Source organism: Carcharhinus amblyrhynchos, chromosome 22, assembly GCF_965287045.1.
Source record: "Carcharhinus amblyrhynchos chromosome 22, sCarAmb.v2.hapA, whole genome shotgun sequence".
NCBI lineage: Eukaryota > Metazoa > Chordata > Chondrichthyes > Carcharhiniformes > Carcharhinidae > Carcharhinus > Carcharhinus amblyrhynchos.
The window spans coordinates 1,484,960-1,502,022 of record NC_137345.1 but is presented as its reverse complement, the minus strand read 5'-3'; positions in this window follow the sequence as shown (position 1 = coordinate 1,502,022).

Sequence of the window (17,063 nt, the reverse complement as noted above, 5' to 3'; positions counted from 1 at the left end):
CTCTTCAAGACTCAGCTGTAAAGTGCTCGCACAAAGGTGATCTGATCTGGAAAGAGCTGATGAATTTTTTTGGCAATGTTCTGCCTATTTTCTTTTATTAGCCTTTTGTTTTGGAAGGGGATAACATTTTAATAAATTTTGTATTTGTATCGAGTTTTTTGGATTGAATGGCGTGAGGGAAGAAAATCTTTGAATGAGTGAACTGGAGATGGTAGAGTGGGAGTGAATGAAAGGTGTCTGGTGATGTGATTTTTTAAAATTTATTTGATGTGAATATGTGTGTGTTTTTTTTTCTAGTTGGCTGGGCTATTTGGAGCCAGTATTCCACGAGTAGCATTAGACTGTTTGTACACCAGGCAATTTCAGATATTTTTCCCACCATTTTCTTTTTTTTGATTGCACTGAATTTATAATAATGAGTCCTTGAGACAATTACTAAACTGTAATAGATTGAAAAGTGCACAGAATGCACTTATTGTGAATTGTTTTAAATAATATATTCTATTTTGTGAATGCCTTGATTAGAATCAGCTGCTTTGAATTTCAAGGAGAGATCCCAACGTTGTAATGCTTGAACTTTTCAAGAGGGCATTAAAACTCTTCCTAACGTTCTTGCAGTTTTATCACAAGGAAATTATAATGTGAGTGTTATTAGCTGAAATGGTGAATTCCGACACATTAAGAATTACAGTTTTGCACTGCAGGGATAATTTATTCTTCCAGTTCAGGTTTCCACAATTTTTTTGCTTTTGTTGTTTTTCTTTTAAACACAATGTAATCTTCCACTGTGATTGTCTGTCTGGACTTGAAGTTTCCTAGTTTTGCTGCAGTTGTATTCATTCTGTAGGAACAGTAGCATTTTTTGTTTAAAGTACATGGCTTTTTGCTGTACATTTCAATAAACATTCTTTGCATTCCCAAGATTGAGCATTATTTATTTATTAATTTCCCCATCCTTCCTCTTTATTAACCCTTTCCCCACCCCTCAGCCATCCAGTAGCCTATTATAACAATTCAGTAGCTCTCATGCTCCTGCTTTTGGCACGAGTGCAAATGATCAGATTCACTGATGTCAGTCGATCAGCGTGGGAGCTGGTAAGATCATGGGAGAGGTGAAAAACTGGGTTTGTGCCTGGTTTCTCACCTCATGGTGATATTGGCCCTGAATTGCTCACGTAATCAGCCTCATGCCTAGGACTTTAATCGTCCGGGCACATTTCCTTTCACAGGCTTGTCGATATAGGTCTTCACCGGTGAGGATCACTTATGGACCCCAGCAACGAGGACCTGACATAATGGCCTCTCTGGTGGGACCAGCGGCCATTGATGTCCCCCCAGGGAGTTGGGGGATGGGGTGGCAGTGCCCCAGTCTAGGACCCTGGCAGCCTGGCACTCTGGTCCAACTGGGTACCAGACAGTGCCAAGGGATGGGACCTGAAGAGCAGGCAGCATGCTGGCAGCTGCGTATTCTGCAATCAGGGATGCTGGGGCAGCGATTGGTCAGGGCAGGCGAATGGGGGTGGCGATGGCTGGGATGGGGTAAATGGGGGACGCAATATGCGGGGGGGGCCATGATCATCTGGAAGAAGTCACAATTGGGGCTGGGGGGTGGGGGCACATGACGTCCAGGGAAGTGAAAATCTCCCAATACACTATGTACTGTTCTACGTAGTGCATTGGGAAATCAAGCGCGTATGCAATGGTGCCCTCTAGCAGTCAGCAGCCGGTTTCCTGGCATGGATAGACTGTGCACTCCCCCTACTGGCAAGAATCACACTTTGTCTCATGCTTTTCTTTAAGTGTCATAAGATAGCATCTGAGAGCTCGTCCAAAACAATGAGTGCGATCCTCTCCTGTTTTCATACTTGTACGTCACTTCGTCCCTGATATCTTTTTTTACAGTTAAACCTCTTTCTCCAAGGCACAGCTGCCTTCGAGTTTGTAGAGTTAGGAACATAGAAAATAGTAGCAGGGTGTAGGCCATTTGGCCCATCAAGCCTGCTCTGCCATTCATTATGATCAAGGCTGATCATCCAACTAGTTAACTTGTTTCTGCGTTTTTCCCCCCAGTATCCTTTATTCCTTTGGTCCCAAAAGCTATATCTAACTCCTTCTTGGAACCATACAATATTTTGGCCTCAGCTTCTTTCTGTGATAGCAAATTGCTAGAATGGTTAGAATTTTATTGGTTTCTATAAGATTTCCCCCCTCATTCTTCTAAACTTCAGTGGATATAATCCTAAATGACACAGTCTTTCCTAATACGTCAGTCCTGCCATCCCAGGAATCAGTCTGGTGAATCTTCACTGCACTCCTTCCATAGCAAGTACATCCTTCTTCAGACAAGGAGACTAAAACTGTGCACAATGTTCTAGGTATGGCCTCACCAAGGCCCTTTAAAACTCCAGCAAGGCATCCCTGTTCCTGTACTTGAATCCTCTTGCAATGAAGGCCAACATTATCATTTTCCTTCTTCACTGTCTGCTGCACCTGCATACTTAACATTGAAACCGCAGCACAGAAACAGGCCATTTGGCCCAATTGGTCTATGCTGGCTTTTGTATTGCACTGAAATCTCCTTGCTTTCACACTCTTCCTTTTTTCATCTCAAAGATCTGTCTAATTTTTAGACTTCCCACTGAATTAAGAGTCTACAACCAGCAAAAATGGTGTCTCTTCATCTACTAAGGGGAGATGGTGGTTGTGTTATTGGTCTAGTGATTCAGAGGCCCAGGCTAATACTCTGAGGTCATAGGTTCAAATCCCACCATGACAGCCAGTGAAATATAATGTAATTAGTAAAATCTGGAATGTAAAGCTAGCTCCAGTAATGGTTACCATGAAACTGTCATCAATTGTCACCTGTCTGGTTCACTAATGCCCTTCCCCTTTGGGAAGGAAATCTATATGTGACTCCAGACCCCAGCAACGACGCATACCTACCCCCTGAACTGGCCTAGCAAGCTACTCAGTGAAGGGGAATCCCATGAACGAATAAAGAAATCCTATCTGTCCTCCTTAATAGTGTTTCAACCTTTAATTAAGTCACCCTTCATCTTCTGAATTCCAGGGAATACAACTGTAGTTTGTTTAACATAAGAACAGAATTGAGGATTTTAGAATTCTGAATAAAACAGAAAATGTTGGAAATACTCAGTTGGTCTGACAGCACCTGTGGAGAGAGAAAGATGATAAAAAGATCATAGACCTGAAATACCAATGCTAGTTTGTGTGGCTTCACCCTGATAAATCTACGCTGCACACCCTCTGTATCCTTCACAGTAACTATAGGGGTGGGACTTCCTGGTTACACTCACCCCAAGATCCCACCCAAAGTCAACGGACCTTTCCTGTGTCCCATCTGCTATGATTCCCGTGGTCGGCACGCGACAGAAAAATTCCACCCTAGGTGTGGCCTTACCAGAGCTTTGTATAACTAAAGCATGATTTCTTTCCCCTTGTACTTTAGCCCTCTAGACAGCCTTCTAGTGACTGATCACCTGCGATCTGTGAGCAGTCAGGACCCTGATCTTCTAGTTGCTTGCCATTTTAACACACAATCCAGCTCCTGTGCCCACATATCTGTCCTTGGCCTGCTGCAATGTTCCAGTGAAGCTCAACGTAAACTGGAGGAACAGCATCTCATCTTCCGGCTAAGCACTTTACAGCCTTCCCGTCTCAACGTCGAATTCAACAACTCCAGATGATTTGCTCTGTCCTACATCGAGCACTTTGTTTTCATTCTATTTTATTTAGTTTTTTTACTGTTCTCTACCTTCTATTTCTTTGTCTGTCTTCATTTTTCTTCCCCCCCCCCAACTCTTTCCTTCTACTTTACCCCCTTCCCTTACCTTTTCTCCCCCTTTGCTTCCCCTTTTCTAAATTTTACCTCCATCCCATCCATTTCCACCCCCCCCTCCCCCAACATCTACATTTTGGTTTCTCTGCCCTTTGGCTATTCACACCTTTATTCTCTATGTGGACAGATATTAGCAGCCTTTTCTCCTGGTTTCTGTGGCCATGACTCATCTTTCATTCTCTCATCCTGAAAGATATTTATCTTCCACATTCTGTGCCTTTTAGTTTTGACAAAGGGTCGTCTGGACTTGAAACGTCAGCTTTTTTCTCTCCTTATAGATGCTGCCAGACCTGCTGAGATTTTCCAGCATCCGCAGTAATTTGCTTTTTTTCTATTGACTTATTCTATTGACATAATTATGAGGTGCCTGGATTGAGTGGATTGGAAGAACCTCTTTACTTCGGAGATCAGTGACTGGGGGGCACAGGTTTAAAGTCATTGGTAGAACGACTAGAGGGGAGATGAAGAAAAATGTTTTCACCCAGATGGTTGTGGGGATCTGGAACTCACTGCCTGAAAGGGTAACAGAAGCAGAAACCCTCAAATCATTTAAACAGTGAAAGCAAAATATTGCAGATGTCGGAAACCCAAAAACAACCAGAAAATGCTGGAAATCTCAGCAGGTCAGGTAGCATCTTTGGAGAGAAAAACTGTGTTAACACTTCGAGTCCGTATGACTCTCGGTTCTGGCCATACAGATTCGAGACTTTAACTATGCTTCTTAGATGCTGCCTGACCCGCTGAGATTTTCTAGCATTTTCAGTTTTTATTTCAAAGAACAAAGAAAATTACAGCACAGGAACAGGCCCTTCGGCCCTCCACGCCTGCACCAACCATGCTGCCCATCTGAACTAAACCCCCCACCCTTTTGGCGACCTATTCCCATCCTACTCATATATTTGTCAAGCTTCCATTGCACCCCCCCCCCCCACCCCCGGCAGTGAGTTCCAGGCACCCACCACCCTCTGTGTAAAAAAAACTTGCCTTGTACATCTCCTTTAAACATTGCCCCTCGCACTTAAACCTATGCCCCCGAGTAATTGACTCTTCCACCCTGGGAAAAAGCTCCTGATTATCCACTCTGTCCATTTAAAGCATGCTTGAATATGCAAGTGCTGCACCCTGTAGGACTATTAATTTTAATATTTATCCCTCAATCAACATCACTAAGAAGGATTATCTGGTTATTATCAATTGCTGTTTGTGGGAGCTTGCTGAGCACTTGCTGGTTGACGTGTTTCTTACACTACTTTAGTGACTACAGTTCAAAGATACTCAATGAGCTAAACACTTTGAGACAGTCAGTCGTTGTGAATCAGTATTTTAATGTCTTTCTTTGTCTTCCTTTTTGCAATCTCATACTCTCGAGGATGAGAGACTGTGACATGGTGAGCAGACTTGAGACATTGCAATCAGCGGGCAGGAGGATAGTAAATCGTAGTTAGACATCTGGAATTGTTCTTCAGGATAAGAGAATTGCAGGACTTGGTCACCATTCAGTATCTGGAAAACAGAGGACAGAGTTACACAGACAGCAGATAGGGAATCAAACCTAGATTAATTAGCATCCAGCCTAATCTAAACACAACTCTGCATCAGTAAGGAGACTGATCTGGAATTTCTGTCGAGTGAATGTTCAGCTTTCAAAGAGTTAATACGATGAGAAAAGAAATCACATTTCCAATCGCACTGTATTGACTGAGTTTAATGGGAGTGAAACATATGCTCATGAATCTATTTACATTCAGAAAATATTCCACCCCCATGGCCAGCTCCTGTGCAATTTAAATACAATTTCACAAACTGATTAACTATATCCGGAAGATGATACACTTGCTGGTTACAGACTGAGTACAAGGTGCAGATGCACACATTTTGTGTGAAAGAGGGTAAGTCGAATTAGTTACAGAGAATCAGCCCTGAAGGCCTAGTGTGTTCCAGCCCTATAATCCTCTGAGATTCCAGCCTCCTGATATCCCCGTTTTTAAACACTCCATCACAGACAGTCTTTCAGATGTTTTCATCCTAACTCTGGAATTTGCTGCCTAAACATCCCTGCCCATCTCATATGAACATATGAATTAGGAGCAGCTGTAGGCCATTCAGTCCCTCAAACCTGCTCCGTTAAGGAGACTAGCAGCTTCTTTCCTGCTTCCATCGGATTTTTGAACGGGCTTACCTCGCATTCAGTTAATCTTTCTCTGCACCCTAGCTGTGACTGTAACACTACATTCTGTACTCTCTCATTTCCTTCTCTCCTAAGTACTCTATGAAGGGTATGCTTTATCTGTACAATGCACAAGAAACAATGATTTTCATTGTATCCCAGTACATACGACAATAATAAATCAAATCAAATCTAATTGTTTTAAAGTTCTGTTTTTTACCATAGGCAGTTCAGATGTTTGGAGGGAATATACCTCAAATGTTGAGAAAACATAATTTACTCATTTTAGCCATGTAATATTTATTTAAGAGAGAGATTCACTAATGGGCTTTTGATTACAAAAACAAAAGGTCCCCTGGGGATTTTGATTAAAGGAATGGAAGATGGGTTTAGGCATGCAGAGCCATGTGATAATGTAGTTAATGGGAGGAGCTATCTATGTAGCAGAGGGAAAAAAAGCTTTCACTTCTGGCTAGGACTTGTTTGGAGACAAAGATCTGCAAGCTGCTTTCTTCATGGAATTTTCCTGAAAGTTTTAAGGTTATTTACACCCCTTAAAGCAAGTATATTTATGGTTGCTAACTGTATTTAAAGTGGTTTATGACTCTGTAAGAAGAATGTTGCTTATTTGGAACTGAAACAGTGATAAGTTAGAAATTAGGCACAAAGGTTAGCCCTGCTGCCTCACAGTGCCAGGGACCCAGGTTCAATTCCCAGCTTGGGTCACTGTCTGTGTGAGTCTGCACCTTCTCCCCATGTCTGCGTGGGTTTCCTTCAGGCCCAGTGAAGGGGGGTTCTCTGCTCCCTCGGTTCACTGTGGTTGGGGGGGGCACAGTAAGTAGTCTCACACCAGGTTAAAATCCAACAGGTTTATTTGGTAGCATGAGCTTTCATAGCACTGCCTCTTTATTAAGTGAAGGGGCAGCACTCTGAAAGCTTGTGCTATCAAATAAACCTCTTGGACTTTAATCTGATGTTGTGAGACTACTTTCTGGGGTAGACAGTGACCTTCCCCATTGCGCCTCTGCAGTGGCTGCCAGCTTTAGTGTGTGCCCCAAGCTTTAGTGTGTGCCTCAGGGTGTAGTCCTGGGTTTGGGTGAGTGTCGGTCTATAACCCATTACATAGCCAGCCTTCCTGTCTCTGAAGGGCTGGGGAAATTCAGCTCCAAGTTATTGGGGAGGGGGTGATGGGCAGTGATCCATTTACAATAACTTGCCCTCCTTTAGTCCAGTTGGATTTCTATCTCGACTTGGAACAGGAGGTGCTTCACCCGCATTTCACTGACATAGAAGCCAGATGTAAGAGCAGCAGTTCCTTCTCATCAAGCTCAACGCTGTCGTTGTCTCAATGGTAACCATCCTTGTGAAAGTGCAGTATTCATCGCCTTTCCTGAAACTGCAAATTGCCACCATTCCTTTTGATGCAGAATGATTGCAGGTTCCCAACATTTGCAAATCTCTTTATTTAAATGAATTCTCATGCTGTGGGTTGTTTACAGTAACAAATGGTGTAGTTTGAAGAAGGTTTCACAAAAAAAGAGATGTCAGTTATTTACGTGTGAATCCACCAGCTGCTGTTTGATTCTGTCTGGGCCACAGTTCTGATTCTGTCTTTACAATTCTGTTGAAAATAATGAGAGGCTGTTTCTCTCCTCAATCCCATCACAATGAAATCTTGATTGTTGTATTCAGTTTACAAGTTATTTTCTGCCCTCACAATTACACAATTTATATAATACCTTTAACATAACAAAATTTCATTTGATTTGATTTATTGTCACATGTATTAACATACATTGTTTCTTACACGCTATACAGACAAAGCACACCGTTCATAGAGAAGGAAACGAGAGAGTGCAGAATGTAGTGTTACAGTCATAACTAGAGTGTAGAGAAATATCAACTTAATATAAGGTAAGTGCATTCAAACTGACAGCAGCAGGGAAGAAGCTGTACTTGAGTTGGCTGATACGTGACCTGAGAGTGTTCTGTATTCATCCTGGCAGAGGAAGGTGGAAGAGTGGATGCCTGGGGTATGTGGGATCCTTAATTATGCTGGCTGCTTTACTGAGGCAGCCGGAAGTGTAGACAGAGTCAATGGATGGGAGGCTGGTTTGCGTGATGGATTGGGCTACATTCACGATCTTTTGTAGTTCCTTGAGGTCTTGGGCAGAACAAGAGGCATACCAAGCTGTGATATAACCAGGAAGAATGCTTTCTATGGCGCATCTGTAAATGTTGGTGAGAGTTGGAGCTGACATGCCAAATTTCTTTAGTCTTTTGAGAAAGTAGAGATGTTGATGGGCTTTCCTAATTATAGCGTTGGCATGGGAGCATCAGGACAGGGTTGTTGGTGAACTGGACATTAAAAATGTGAAGCTCTCGACCCTTTCTACTTTATCCCCGTTGATGTAGACAGGGGCATGTTCTCCTTTATGTTTCCTGAAGTCGATGACCATCTCCTTTGTTTTGTAGACATTGAGGGAGGGATTATTGTTGCTGCACCAGTTCACCAGATTCTCGCTCTCATTCCTGTTCTCTGTCTCGTCATTGTTTGAGATCCGACCCACTACGGTGGCGTCATCAGCAAACCTGAAAACCGTATTGGAAAATCGAAATGTCCCAAAATCAACAAGTATTTGTTTAGTGCTTTATTATAATTGAATATCCTAAACATTTCACTGCAGTGATGATTCATGGAAGTTTATTGGGTTGGAGAAGGGTTTGTAGTGGATTTCCTGAGGAGTCAATGTTAGGACCCCTGCACTTCCTGATATTTTTGGAAGACCTAGATCTTGGTGTACAGAGCAACATTTCAACACTTGGAGATTTTTAAAAGGTTTATTTGTTAGTCACAAGTAAAGCTTACATTAACACTGAAATGAAGTTACTGTGAAAATCCCCTATTTGCCACACTCCTGTTCGGGTACGCTGAAGGAGAAGTTAGCATGGACAATGCACCTAACCAGCACATCTTTCAGACTGTGGGAGGAAACTGGAGCAGACACAGGGAGAACATGCAAATTCTGCACAGACAGCGACCCAAGCCACTCAAAATACTCAATCAAGTTGGTGAAACGTGACCATTCCCGCACAAAACTATGCTGTCTGTCACTAACAAGTCTATTTTCTTCTAAATGTGCATATATCCTACCCTTCATATCTCCTCCAAAAGCTTCCATGTTAACCTGACATATGGTGGTAGCTGAGTCAGAATTTTCCACTGCTCAATATCAGTAAGTCCGAAGCCATCCACCTCACCATCTATTGGGCACCTTAGACGTCCTCCTATATCCCTTCCTTGGCTGTTCATTCACATTGAATCCAATGATATGCCACAATCCTGAGTGTCCCAGTTAACCATAAAATCTGGTCCATTCTCTACAGTGTCACTTCTCCCAGCTTCCCAAATATACCACACCTTCCACTGCGGAAAACCTTTGTCACTACCACAGAATCATAGAGTCATAGAAGTTTACAGCATGGAACCAGGCCATTCGGCCCAACTTGTCCATGCCGCCCTTTGTTTTTAAACCCCGAAGCTAGTCTCAATTGCCTGCATTTGGCCCATATCTCTCTATACCCATCCTACCCTTGTAACTGCCTAAATGCTTTTTAAAAACAGAATTGTACCCTCCTCTACTACTACCTCTGGCAGCTTGTTTCATACACTCACCACCCTCTGTGTGAAAAAATTGCCCCTCTGGACATTTTGTATCTCTTCCCTCTCACCTTGAATCTACACCCTCTAGTTTTAGACTCCCCTACTTTTGGGAAAAAGATATTTACTTTCTAGCTGATCTATGCCCCTTATTATTTTATAGACCTCAATAAGATCACCGCTCACTGTTATTTGTCATTTATATTAATGGTTTGGATGAGAATATAGGAGGCATGGTTAGTAAGTTTGTAGATAACACCAAGATTGGTGGCATAGTGGGCAGTGAAGAAAGTTATCTCTGATTGCAACGGGATCTTGATCAATTGGGTCAGTGGGCTGATGAATGGCAGATGGAGTTTAATTTAGACAAATGTGAGGTGATGCATTTTAGTAGATTGAACCAGGGCAGGACTTAGTTAATGGTAGGGCGTTGGGGAGAGTTACAGAACAAAGAGATCTCGGGGTACGTGGTCATAGCTCCTTGAAAGTGGAGTCACAGGTGGATAGAGTGGTGAAGAAGGCATTCAGCATGCTTCGTTTCATTGATCAGAACATTGTACAGGAGTTGGGATGTCTTGTTGAAGTTGTAGAAACTATTGGTAAGCCCACACTTGGAATACTGTATGCAATTCTGGTCACCCTATTATAGAAAGGTTATCTTACCCATATACCTGTCTAAACACTTTTTAAAAGACAAAATTGTACCCGCCTCTACTACTACCACTAGAAAGGATATTATTAAATTCGAAAGAGTGCAGAAGAGATTTACTAGAATGCTACTGGGATTGATGGTTTGGGTTATATGGAAAGGCTTGACAGACTGGGGCATTTTTCTCTGGAGCATAGAAGATCTTTTAAAAGTTTATTTATTACTCACAAGTAGGCTTACATTAACACTGCAATGAAGTTACTGTGAAAATCCCCTAGGAGGAGGTGACAAGATGGGCCTCAGACAGATTTCTTTCCATCGATATCTCTTGTTGTAGTTCAACCTCCCGTCTCCCTGTGGTATATAAGGAGTTGCTGCTCATCATGTCTGGTATATACAGGATATTACTGCCTCCCCCCCCTCCCCAGCGACATCTTATTGAATGTTTACGAAGAATGAATTCTATCAGAGATGGATTTCTTACCTTATTTAGGTCTTCATGTTTTAAAAGGAAGTGTCTTATCTAAAAAGTAACTTTGTGGAAGGCCAAATTCCCCTCTGATCTTCTCCAATGATTTTATGATATCCTGCTGTGATAGCTGGTGAAGGAAAATGAAACATTCAGTAAATTTCTTAAAACCCTCATCATGCATGGAGGGCACAAGATTGTATATAGACCAATAGTGATCAGAGCCGAGATTGAACCCAGTAAATCAAAGGTTCCCTGAATTTCTTTCCAAAAAAAAATCCATTCCCTCATTCTACAGTCCCCGATGTTGTTACTCATAAATGGTGGCACTATAAGTGGAAGCTGGTGTGTAAATTTCTCCAGGTTCAGCCGTTGCGTTTCCACTCTGCTAAACAAGCTATCATAGATTTTAGTTGAACTACCCAAAAATAGGGGAACGCTGTAATACTGTAATGTTTTAAATCACACTTTGGGTCATTCTCCTCGCCAAATAAAACCAGAGATCAGACAGTTCGTCAAATTCCATTTCGAATTAAATAGGGAGCAGCTGGAACAGGTACAGCAATCTGGGAAGGATGTTCATTCTGATAACTTCAATCTGCCCTAACACAGAGAGGGACAGAGATAGCTACCAATCCAAGCTGATTGGAGCAGGCATTGCACCTTCTCCAAGGCTTGTTCTCATTTGCAGCTTAGCCAAAAGTCTGAGCTGCCGCTTTTGAAAATTGCTTCAAATGAAGCCTCAGTGTAAGCTCATGACTTCAACCAAATGCAGGACAGTAAAACTATACTTGATCTTAGCCAAAAGGCCGAGAAGCCTTTAGAAAATATAGAAGTTGCAGGGTCTGATAAGCACAGACAGGCATCATCAGCACACAATGACAACTAATGCTCTTCTTCTCCAACTATAACAACTTTAATATCCATTATGTCTCACCGTTAGTGCTCAGCGTTCTATACATATAACAAACAGAAGGGGGGGACAGAGGACAACCCTGTCTTGTCCCCACCTCTAACCCAAAGGCTTCAGCTATACGACCATTCACTCTAACAGGCCTGTAAATTTGAATAAAGTTTCTGGACCCATCTCACAAAGCATGGTCCAAACCCCATGCCGTCTAAAGTCTGAAATAGGAAACTCAGTCAAACGTCTTTTCAGTGTCTAAAGATAAGATCATGGCCTCCACTCCATGACTTTGGGCATGAGTCATGATATTGAGGAGCTTGCGGAGACTGTCCCAGAGTAAGGCCCCATTATAAACCCTGTTTAGTCTGGGTGTATTCTTGCAGTTATTATCCTATTTATTCTATGGGCCAGTATTGATGTTAGAATTTTCAGTTTGCAGTGACGTGGGGCCGATGTGACCCCCGCTCTGTTGGATCACTACCCTTAGGAATGAGTGTTCCGACTGCATCTCTCCACAAAGCAGCCAATGATTTGGTTTTTAGTGAGAGATGTTAGGCCAATTGGAGTAAAGGTGTAAGAATGTCTTTAAGGTCCTACTATATTTATTTATGTAGCCATCAGGCCGGGGTTATTATTATTCTGTGTCTATCACTTCATCAGTTTTCATTCAGTGATAGATTTGCTTGATTCCTTCGTGATATTTTCTGACAATCTCATCATGTTGATTTGTAACTTTTTGTCCTGTTTCGACAGGCATCAGAATCATAGAATCCCTACAGTACAAAAGGAGGACATTCGGCCCATCGAGTCTGTGCCGACAACAACCCCCACTCAGGCCCTTTTCCTGTAACCCCACACATTTACCCTGCTAATCCCCTATCACTAGGGTCTATTTAGCATTACCAATCAACCTAGCCCATATGTCTTTGTATGATTTCCAATAGAAGACCACAAAAGCAGAAGAGATTTCCTCTGGTTTGGCCAAAGCGTGATGGGATGACTCTGACTTATATTTTGGAAAGGTGTTGTGTGATTGCTGTTTTCTTAATTGAAAGGCCAACAGGTGGGCCACCCTGTTATCAGGCCTGATTTTACCATTTCCATTCTAAGTGCTGAATCTGGGCATAATTCAGATCCGATTTGGAAATCTGCTTTCAGGTGCTCCCGTATGCACGCAGGCTGGAAAATAAATCGTGGGTCTGAATCGCGCTGTGGGTGGGGTTTATCGCACCCGAAATGCCACAACTCCAATTGGAGCCTACAACTGCACATATGCAGTAAAAAAATTTGAAAAACAAGCCCCTGTCACATCGCTCCTGGGCCACAAAAAGTGGATAAAGTGGGAGCGATGGCACCCACAGACACTGCCCCAACTCCACAACATAACCGTCCCTCTTATCCACCCCAGCCCCCAGCTACCAGTCTGATCGTGACCCTTTGCCCCCTTCCTCCCCAACGATTGCCCGCAGAGTGGCAGCAGACTCTCCCTCCCCCCCATCAGAGACCCATCTAGTCTCCCTCCCTCACTCCTCACCAGACAATGATCAGGCCTCCCCCCCCCCTCCCCCCACCCCCTGCCAGAGAGTGATCTGGTGTCCCGGGTCCCTCCCGCTCACCAGAGAACTATCTGGCCTGCCTCCACCACCCCTCCCCCTCCCCCCCCCCCCCCCCAGTCTGAGTCAGGGAGCCGTTGGAAGCTCTGAACTTATCTCTTCAGAAGCTGGAGGGCCCGAAACAGACCTTTGCCGAGCATGTCTGTTTTGCGCCCAATCTGGACGGGCGAACGCTATGGTAAAGGCAGAAATGCTGATAAAATTGGGACGGCAGTTCATTAATTCAATTTAAATACATGCAAGTGCATTTAAATCACTGTTGTGCCCGTTTCGGGTGCTGTTCAAATCGTGGCCATTTTTGGGCCTTGGTTCAGTGAGCGTCTGCGCGGATGCGGGCACAGATCGCATTAATCGCCTCATGCCCGACTTTACCAAGTTTTCACGCCTGTTTTTGGTAAAATCAAGGCCATCGTGTCATCATATCTTTGCCAAATATGAACACCTTCAACCTGTTCTGAAAGTAAATTATCTAAAGTTCTGTGATCCTTTGTGAGGGAAGGTCATCAGAGCTGGCGAGAGCTCCCTTTTGCATTGCTGTTCTCAATTCTGAATTCCCATCCTCATTTGATCCATTTTACATTTTTCTTTCTTTTGACACAAGCGAATGAGATGATGTGACCTCTTTAATGTGCCTTTGTGCTGTCCCATAGGGTGCGGGATGAGGTGTCCATCTTTGACTATTTTTAAATGAGAGGTGGATAGATTTTTGTTAAGCAAGAGGAGGTGAAAGGTTATCAGGAGTAGCTGAGATGCAGATTTGAGATTATGATGTGATCAGTTGCAATCTTGTTAGATGGTGGAGCAAGTTGGAGGGGCCATTGGCCTGCTCCTGCTCCTTGTTTATGTGTAAGCATGTACTGTTCAGATCCCGATCTGTAAATCTCCTGAATTTTTTCCCATGGTGTTGCCGTTCCTGTTCCTTTTGTATAATTTCTGATCCTGGGTTTCTGTCTCTTGGAGACTTGGAATCAATCTGATGAAAATGTGAAGAGATTTCTCATACGAAAACTGACACTGCCCTCTACTGATTGATAGGAAAGTCTACAGACAGCTAATGTCATCGCAATTTCTCACTGAATAGTTCTGTGCAGTAGTCAGTGAGTTGATGGAGCTCCCCTGTTGGAAAGGAGATGGATGACGTTTGTTGTACTTAATAAAAAGAAAGGAGAGATCTCAGCTCCTTCATGCATAAATCACTCAGTTCGACTCTTTAAGACATCCCACAGATTCAAACAATTTGTTATAAAAAAAGAAGAAAAGAAAGACTTGAATTTATATAACACCAATCTTGTTTCTCAGAAAAGCACTTCACAAGCAACAACAACTTGCATTCATACAGCACCTGTAATGCTTCAAATATCCCTGAGAGTTTGAATGAAGTGTGAGCCAGCAAAGTTTGAACTGAGTTATTTGAAGACACATTTGGATAAGTGGAAAAAATCTTAGTCAAATGGATAAGTTTTAAGTGGAGAATGGGGTAGAGACGTGGAGAAGATTTGGGAGTGAATCTGGAGCTTTAGAGCTTTGGAACAGGAGGCATGACTGCCAATGGTGAAGTAAAGTATGGCTTACATTAATACTGCAATGAAGTTACTGTGAAATTCCCCTAGTCGCCACACTCCAGCGCCTGTTCAGGTCTTTTGGACTGTGGGATGAAACCAGAGCACCTGGAGGAAACCCATGCAGACACAGGGAGAATGTGCAGACTTCACACGGACAGTGGCCCAAGTCAGGAGTCAAACCCGGGTCCCTGGTGTTGTGAGGCAGCGGTGCTAACCACTGTGTCGCCGTGGTGGAGGGTTTAATGTTGGGCATGCTCAGGGGCTGGAATTGGAGGGGTACAGAGATCCCGGAGGGTTGTGGTACTGGAGGAGATTAGGGAAATAGGGAGGGACAATGTAAGAGAGGAATTGGGAATAAAAGGTGGGGATTTTAAATCTGTGATGTTTCTAGATCATAAGCACAAGAGTGATGGCTGACCCGAACTTTGTGAAAGCTACAGTGTGGGCAGCAGAATTTCCATATGTCTGGTGTTAATACAGGGACAGCAAGTATGGAACATTGATAGTGAAAGGGAATTGGATTTCTCACCTCACTCAGGTTAGCCGAGCCATGTTTCCAGTGGAATATTCCAACCCATTCGCAATGTCACGGGCAGCACAGTGCCACAGTGGAGGTGGCACGGTGGCACAGTGGTTAGCACTGCTGCCTCATAGCTCCAGGGATCCAGGCTCAATTCCCATCTTCAGTCACTGTTTGTGTGGAGTTTGCATGTTCTCCTCATGTCTGCATGGGTTTCCTCCAGGTGTTCCAGTTTCCTCATACAGTCCAAAGATATGTGGGTTAGGTGCATTGGCCATGCTGAATTGCCCCTTAGTTCCGGGATGTGCATTTTCGAGGGATTAACGGGATAAATATGTAGGATTATGGGGATAGGACATTGTTGTCGATGCAGACTCGATGGGCTGAATGGCCTCCTTCTGCACTGTAGGGATTCTATGATTTCTATGGTCACATTGCATTGGATGGAGAAGGGTCTTCAACTCATTTGATTCCATTCTTTCAGTATACTAGCCCTATGATAGGGCCTCAGCGATCACTTTTACTGAGTTATCCAGCATTAACTCAGTTATAATGACTCATTAAACTTTTGGATCACCTTAAAGCTATCAAAGAGTGAGTAATATGCAACTTGTCATATGGCCAATAATGACCCACATGAGTATTTATGTTGAAGATAAGATGCCTGCCAATTTAACTGTGTTGTTTTGGAATGGTAATAACAATAACTGGGCTCAAACTCAATTCAGAATGACAGACTTATCAGAGTTCAATATTTTATGCATCATTATACAGTACAAATTTTGGATCTCTCTAATCTTTTGTATGCATTGTGTTTTGGGAAATGAGGATATAATAAAGTGTTATCAAGATTATGGTTTTGCAGTTTATTCAGTGAGGTAGTCTGTTCTTTTTTGTTCAACTCTGCAAACATTTCTGTGGCAAAGAGCCAGCACGAGGACAATAGACTGAATGGCCTCTTTCTGAGGAACGTGCCTGTGTGATTCTCTTTCACTGATTAACTGCTGCTAGGGTATGTTTTCAATAAACTGTATATAATTTTCCTTTCTCAAACTGGTGAATTGAACCGTCGGCCGTGTGTTCCTCAGAGTGTGGGAGACTGAGGGTGATCGGTGGGAGAGATTTAAAGGATTTGATCGGGTGGATTTGGAGAAACAGTTTCCTCCGGTGGAAGAATCGAGAATGAAGGAATATAACCCTAAAACCAGAGCTCGGCCATTCATTAGTGAATTCAGGAAGCATTTCTTCAGACGAAGGAACATGGACATTTGGAATTCTCTCCCTCAAAGAGTTGTGAATGATGGGGCTCGACTGGAATGTTCAAGACTGAGGTTGATAGAGTTTTGTTGGGTAAATGATTGGGAGACAGAGGGTAAAATGGTGCTGAGGTGCAGATCAACCTTAATCTAATTTAGTGAAGGCAACAGCGAGACACTGAATGGTATACTGCTGTTCCAAACTGGAATAACTCCACGGAGGTGAAAGTCCCGTCACCAAGTTACTTTATTTACACCGTACATCTGTACACAGCCAGCTCTCCAGTTGCTCCCTGTTGAACGCAGGCTGGGAGTCACATATCTGCTTTAAATAGGGAGCGTGAGGCTCCCTGGGTTTAACCATCAATTAGGATTCATCAGGCAGTTCATGCTCCAGCAA